At 30.5% G+C, this 6,626-nt stretch overlaps 1 protein-coding gene across 25 annotated transcripts in view; it reads right to left on the reverse strand.

Annotated features, from left to right (window-relative positions):
• Positions 1 to 1,631, reverse strand: part of ect2 (epithelial cell transforming 2) — a 71,772-nt gene extending 70,141 nt beyond the window's left edge. For 13 of the 25 annotated variants that reach the window (XM_073915793.1, XM_073915786.1, XM_073915776.1 and 10 more), the window contains exons 1-2: positions 1,467 to 1,630; positions 1,324 to 1,363 (exon numbers count right to left, since the gene is read on the reverse strand). The gene's annotated coding sequence lies outside the window, so the exon portion shown is untranslated. 25 annotated transcript variants of the gene reach the window in all.
• Positions 1,632 to 6,626: the final 4,995 nt, after the last annotated feature.

Raw genomic sequence — 6,626 nt, forward strand, 5'->3', positions numbered from 1 at the left:
GAACATATAAATTCCACACACAGAAATGCCAACTGACCCAGTCGAGGCTCAAACCAGCGACCTTCTTAGTGTGAGGCGCACATGCTACCCACTGCGCCACCGTGCAGCCCGTGTGTGAAATCAGTTTTAATAATTAAAACAAGAACAAATGTGTCAATGGAAAAATATCTACTTGATTCAAATGTCATTTTCATGTTCCACTGATAATTTGTTTTTCGTTAGGAGCACAAAATAACTTAATTTTGATCTTTTTTTTAAAAAAACAGTGCCTGATTTCTGCAGTTCAGCACTTTTTACAGTTTAGACGATACATTATATGATCACATAAATGTATCTAGACAAGAAGATAGAGTTAAAGTTGGTTTTATATTTGGGCATTCGTTCATTTAGAAGTCTCCATATTGTTTACTATGTTACTTTGAATTTTCGATTGGAATTAGCAAGTATGACTTGAAAACAACATTAACACTGTGTTTTTGCCTGTGAACAACGTTGTACTTTGATAGTCATTGGCTGTTAATATGATTTCGCATTTAGAGTTTAAAAGTAATACTTTTATGAAGTTGTATTATTAAGGGGAAAGTCTGAATGTGTGAATATAAAACCAACTTTACCTCTATGACAAGAAGGAAGTCTAATCCGTTTTTATTGGAAAGAAAACAGGAGGATATTCACTTAGGCTTTGAAGATTTTCAGAAAGCCTGTTAACTTGAAGCAAAATAACTAAATGAGGTCTGTGAAACTGATAAAAGTAAAGCAAATTTATGATTAAGATGAATTTCAAGTCGGTTTTGAAGGAAAAGTTATTTTCTTACCCCACTTCAGAAATGTGTTCTAGTTTTAAACTTCATATTCATAGAAAACAAAACTTTGATTCATGTATTTGCGTCCCAAGTACATTTATCTTGATTCAGTGATGTTTAGAAAATGTATTGAGAAAAACATCAATTATTTACATGTAATGTACGAACTTATGAGTTTCAGATTTTCTGCTCTGAGCTTTTTAAAAAGACATTGTGGAAGGAAGACACGCAGAAACCATGAATGTACAGGTGAAACGCCTTTCAATGAATATATAGCAGTACAACTATTGTATATGCACAAGTATTAATATAAAATAGAACAAATGAAGTGACATATTTCAGATCTGCCAGGTTTTTATAAAGTAACTTAACGCTATGACAGCTGATTGGCAGCTGCAAATACAACTGAATGACATGCGCTAGCTCGCTAGCTAACTTCTAAACAAAATAAAATTCTCTTCGGCATTATTTAGTTTTTAGTTTCAAGCTAATATTTATGAGTTTACAAAAAAAAACTTACCGTATGAAAGATGAATATGTCCTGATGTGTTCTGGAAACGCTTTGGAAAATGAAGAAACACTTAACGTTAATAGCTCAGCTGGCTGCCGAACCAGCTAAACAATCAGTGTTTTTGTTTAGGCGAAGTAGTGTTTAAAACTAACAGTTGCAAACGTAACCCGCACAGTCCTCCAAATGACAAGTAAAATTTGCCCAAAGTGCAAAATTATAACAATAAGTTATGGAAACCAGTTTAGTTCGCCCATTGTATACGCTCATTTGATAGGTGGCTCTGCTCAACTAACTCGGTGAATTCAAAAAAGCAAGCAAACATGAGAGCCCCGCGTTGATTGGATAAGAGTGACGAGTCGACGGAAGTTCTAAGGCGGCCCCTCTGATTGGCTGTTGCATTCAAACGGCGATGCATGTAGTGGAGTGAAGCGGACTGGGGTCAGTCAGCACAGCACCTCTGTCCGTGGAGAAGTAAGAGTAAGATGTAAGATTTTTGACAAAAAAATAAATTAATTACTTAATGTAAAAACTATACCGGAACATATAGATGAAATATATTGACTTTTTTATTAATGTTTAAATGTAATAAACAATAAAACAAGTTAAATAACTGTTCAGTGTCACACACACAGGCGTTACCATAATATAATATAATATAATATAATATAATATAATATAATATAATATAATATAATATAATATAATATAATATAATACTGACTTCAACTGTATGTATATATATATATATATATATATATATATATATATATATATATATATATATATATATATATATATATATATATATATATATATATATATATATAGTTGAAGTCAGAATTATTGGCCCCCTTCAAATTTTTTTTCATCTTTTTAAAATATTTTCTAAATGATGTTTAACAGAGCAATGGAATTTTTACAGTATGTCTGAATATATGAATAAATGAATGAATATTTATATATATATATATATATATATATATATATATATATATATATATATATATATATATATATATATATATATATATATATATATTCATTTATTCCACAGCGGAATGAACCGTCAACTTATCCAGCAAGTTTTTACGCAGCGGATGCCCTTCCAGCCGCAACCCATCTCTGGGAAACATCCACACACACTCATACACTACAGACAATTTAGCCTACCCAATTCACCTGTACCGCATGTCTTTGGACTGTGGGAAAACCGAAGCACCCGAAAGAAACCCACGCGAAGGCAGGGAGAACATGCAAACTCCACACAGAAACGCCAACTAAGCCGAGGATCGAATCAGCGACCTTCTTGCTGTGAGGTGACAGCACTACCTACTGCGCCACTGCCTCGCCCTATATATATATATATATATATATATATATATATATATATATATATATATATATATATATATATATATATATATATATATATRTRTATATATATATATATATATATATATATTGAGAGTTTAGATGCAAAAACCTCAAAGCGCCATATGAAATTTACATACAAGTATATATAATGAGTATATATAAGTCATTTCCATTTATCATAATATAATGATAAATGGAAATGATATTGGAAAATTTTGACATTGCAGCAATTTTTTCTATATTGATTTAAATAAAATTTCCCCAGATGACTTAAATAGCCCCATTTACAAACGATTTCATTCATTTATATCAATTGGGATGATTTTTAGGGAGGTGAAATATAAATATATTTTTATGCCATTTATTATTCATTCATTCATTCATTCATTCATTCATTCATTCATTTTCGGCTTAGTCCCTTTATTAATAAGGGGTCACCACAGCGGAATGAACCGCCATCTTATCCAGCACATGTTTTACGCAGCGGATGCCCTTCCAGCTGCAACCCATCACTGGAAAACATCCATTCAAACATTCATCCATACACACTCATACACTACAGACAATTTACCCAATTCACCTATAGCGCTTGTCTTTGTACTGGAAACCGGAGAACCTTGAGGAAACCCACGCCAACAAGGGGAGAACATGCAAACTCCACACAGAATTGACCAGCCAAGGCTTGAACCAGCGACCTTCTTGCTGTGAGGCGACATCACCCGCTGCGCCACCCATACATATGAATTCTTATGTAAACACTTCCTAGTGTTTAATGTTGAAATAATAAACACTTTCACTCTATTATGGTTAAATTCTGCAGAGACTCCACGAATTCACGTTTTGACCTGTGGTTTCTGGTCAACTATAATTCCAACTCAACATTGCATATCTTGCGATGTGACTATTGTGTACACGTTGCGATATCAGTGCTGAAACCATATATTGTGCAGCCCTAAATTGCACTGTATTATATATTATATATACAATTAAGCTACATTTTTTATGTAAAAAATATAGGCTAATAAAAAACCTTTTTTATATTTTACTATATGCTTCCTACTGTATGTGAATTATCGACAAATAAATTCTGTTAATTCAATTATATCAATTTGTATAATATATAAAATAATAAATGAATAATCAATTGATACAGATTAGCATATAACTATTATATTATTCTTATATTCTATTATTTTATTCTTACGTTATATCTTTACTTCCACAACAAAAATAGCTAATAGCTAATAAATATATAAATAATGCTTCTAAACTGTTTCAAACCTATTAAGATATTAAGGTTTCATTTAGCAATTATGCTATGCTCATCATTCAACATTTTTACCCTGGTAATTTCCTTCCTTCTCGGTGATGAACAGTCTTTAACAACAGTAGTGAGACTGAAACTGAAGTCAGCTGATGATAAACACACTTCAGACACCTGACGCCAAACCCAAGGACAAAGTTGCACTTTTTCAAAAAAAGTGTGTTTGAATGCTGGTCACATCTGTGTGTGTGTGTGTGTGTCCTGCTCTCTGCTTTACTCTCCTGTCGCCCCTCAGGAGTTTTGGGTGTTTGAAAGGCTTGTCTGTAGAACAAAGTGTGGTTAGTCTTGCCGTCTTTCTCTCTCCTTACTGTCCTCCACTTCAGTGTCACACACTCTTAAAGAAAGCCTCCAATTACTTACTAAACTGGACCACACTTTTCAACCAGGGGCTTAGTTAAAAAAAGAATCATATATATATATATATATATATATATATATATATATATATATATATATATATATATATATATATATATATATATATATATATATATATTTTTTTTTTTTTTTTTTTTAAGATTTTGTTTTTAACAGTATGAATATTATACTAAAATAATTAAGACTTTCTGACAACATATATAATATACTAAATACAATATCATATAATTTAATATAATATAATAAATATAATATAATATATCTGTGACCAGAAAAAGTACTATTACTTTTACTATTTACATATATAATCATCATAACTGTGTCACAACAATTTCTATTTGGGCATATTTAAATTATTATTATTATTTACTTTTTATTGTTACATTTTAACAACACATACATATGATACTTGAAATAAAATACTAAGTGTTAATAAAAAATAAATAAAATGCTAGTGATAGAATGTGGTCCAATAAAGCAACATTTTTTTTGTTAAATTAAATATGATTAATATTTGATTAATATTATAATATTCAAACATCAAGATTACATACTACAGAAAAAACACCTATTTAATTTGAACTGCATTATTTTATTAACTATATCAAAATGATAACATTACATGTAATACACACACACACACACACACACACACACACACACACACACACACACACACACACACACACACACACACACACACACAGCTATGTAACATTTTGCAATTATGTATATAGAAATCATCAGTGTCAGGTTTAAAAATATCTATTTCTATATTTGCTCTTTGTTCTTATTTACTCATTTTACTTGTTTTTGTATCGACTGGATTTGCATTTAGTCTACAATCGTTGAACAAAACTCACAGACAGAAGTTTTTTACCATGAATGTACTTCATTATGCATTTGAAAATGTACAGAGCACTGTAATACATATTCACATCAGCTGTAATATTGTCCATAGGGAAGCTTTATAAAGTTAAATATTCACATATGTATGAACAAAATGCTAGCAAAAAAAAAAAAGAAAGAAAAAAAAACATTTGCATTCAAATCTTAATGCTCAGATATTTACATACAAACAATGCAAGATCAGGCAGACAATTTAAGTCATATATCTGAATATGATTATGACGATTATGGGACAAAACGTTTGGCATCTTTACTACATTCACTGTCAAACTTTCATCCAGTTCTTCATGTCAGAATATAGATACAGTACATCTGATTTTTTTCTGAATTGGATAGTGTAAGATATTAAGCTTGAAATGGAACATTCTTGAGCAATACTGTATAATAGTAACAGTATCAGATGCTTTTACAGTACAGCTGGAATATTTATGCTACAACAATCATATTTTATACATGGATGAAATGGAAACAAACAAAAATATCAATTATCATTTGAAAATTCTCAGTTTCTTTGGATTTACGATTTATAGTTGTGTAATTTTAGTCTTATTCCATAAACTACTGATGCATTCCATTCGAACTGATAATAATAATGTTATTTTTAAATATAATAAATATATAAATAACAAATAGCCATGCTTTCAGATATGTTTATACTCCTTTTTAGACAAAATATAAATTACAAAATATCAAAAATAACTGAAAAACAAAAATTAGAAAAATACACATTTAGTGGAATTTTTTTTTTATCCCGGTCAAAGCAAAACAAAACTGAACTGAAATAAACTAAACTAAAACAAGAATAAAAACAAACAAAACGGAACAGAAAGGATCAGAACAGAAAAGCACTAAAACAAACTGAACTGAAATGAACTAAACTAAAACAAAACACAAAAAAGCAAAGCAAAACAAAACAGGGGTCTGTTCTTCGTACCTCGCTTAAATTATCTAAGATGATTTGGCAGATCCTGGATCTGTTAATCTTGATAACTGATCTCTGGCTAATTTGGTTCTTCAAACAAGATCGCGATTTAAATTAAAATGTCTGGATGAACTGATCTGAGATCCCTGTGTGTGTTGTGAGAGACAGATCTACCGATTCTCGAAATCATGATCGGCAATGCTAAGATTAGCTAATAGCACAGCAGTGTTATGACATCATCTGATTAATATTCATTTATCCATGTGAGCAAAATTACATCAAATTAGCAATAAACAGTTTGTTAAATATGACACGCAATAACTTTCCACATTTGTTGTGAGCTGCGGGCTTTACACTTTCATGTGACAAGAGTATTCATCATGAATTTCAATGCATATTAATGTA

This window comes from Danio rerio, chromosome 11 (assembly GCF_049306965.1).
Source record: "Danio rerio strain Tuebingen ecotype United States chromosome 11, GRCz12tu, whole genome shotgun sequence".
NCBI lineage: Eukaryota > Metazoa > Chordata > Actinopteri > Cypriniformes > Danionidae > Danio > Danio rerio.